The following is a 1459-nucleotide window of genomic DNA, read 5'->3' as shown; positions in this document are numbered from 1 at the left end:
ATGCAGCATGTAAATAAGTATGATGACCCAGAAGAATTTGCAGAGGGCTACAAGATCAACATCAGTAAGGATCAGCAGGATGATAGTAAAATGTTTATTGGGGCCTTTAGTTGGTATATAAGCAAGAAAGACCTGACTGAATACTTATCTCACTTGGTAAGCTGTAGGCTGCATAACCAAAACAGATCCGATTACTCAAAGATGAAAAGGACCTGGATTTGTGCTTTTCAGAGATGCTGCTAGTGTTAATAAGACTTTGGAAGTGAAAGAACACTAACTAGATGGCAAATTGATAGACCCCCAAAAGTCAATGCTTTAAGAGGCAAGAAATCTCCTAAAAAGATTTTTGTGGGTAGCTTGAGCCCAGATACTTCTGAAGAACAAATTAAATAATAGTTTGGAGATTTTGGAAGGGTTGAAATATTGAACTCCCCATGGATACAAAAATAAATGAAAAAATGAGGATTTGTTTTATCACATATACAGATGAAGAGCCAGTAAAGAAATTGTTAGAAAGCACCTATTATCAAATTGGTTCTGTGATGAAGTGAAGTCACTCAGTTGTGTCCGACTCTTTGCGACCCCATAGACTGCAGCCTGCCAGGCTCCTCTGTCCATGGGATTTTCTAGGCAATAGTACTGGAGTGGATTGCCATTTCCTTCTCCAGGGGATCTTCCCAACCCAGGGCTCAAACCCGGGTCTCCCGCATTGTAGACAAATGCTTTACCATCTGAGCCACCAGGGAAGTCCAAGGAACGCTCGGCAGTGGTGGGATGTGATGAGTAAATTAAAAAAAAAAAAGCACAACCCAAAGAGATGTACAAGCAACAATAGCAACGGGAGGAAGGGGAGCTGCTGCTGGTGGACCAGGTGGAACTAGGATCATGGTGGACATCAGGGTCAAACCCCAAACCAAATATTATGATGAAAGATATGGAAGTTAGAAGAGTACCTATGATATTGTGATTTATAAAAATGTATCTGATCATTCAGGTGATAATCAGAATATATGAGAAATATATATTGGTCTTCATCCACAGTTTCTGTCTTACAGTTCCCTAAACCCTTGGAGTTCATTGAGTGATAAGAGCACTGAGATAACATTTGGTCTCTTGTCCTCCGTTCCTGAAAATGCTTCAGGGAAAGCCAAAACAATCTTGAGGAAGGAAAAACAGAGCTAGAGGAAGCAGGTTCCCTGACTTCAGACTCTCCTACAAAGCTATAGTCATCAAAACAGTGTGGTACTCTCACAAAAATAGAAATATAGATCAATGGAACAAGATCAGGAGCCCAGAAATAAACCCATGCACCCATGGTCAATTAATCTATGATGAAGGAGGCATGACAACACAATTTTGAAAAGACAGTCTCTTCAACAAATGGTGGTGGGAAAACTGGACTACAACATGGAAAAAAATCAAATTAGATCATTCTTTAATACCATACAAAAAATAAGCT

General features: G+C 39.8%; 1 pseudogene; it reads left to right on the top strand.

Moving 5' to 3' along the window:
- On the top strand, nucleotides 1–722 carry LOC101105797 (heterogeneous nuclear ribonucleoprotein D-like; annotated as a pseudogene).
- Nucleotides 723–1459: the final 737 nt, after the last annotated feature.

This window comes from Ovis aries, chromosome 1 (genome assembly GCF_016772045.2).
Source record: "Ovis aries strain OAR_USU_Benz2616 breed Rambouillet chromosome 1, ARS-UI_Ramb_v3.0, whole genome shotgun sequence".
NCBI lineage: Eukaryota > Metazoa > Chordata > Mammalia > Artiodactyla > Bovidae > Ovis > Ovis aries.
This window is presented reverse-complemented; position numbering and strand designations above follow the sequence as displayed.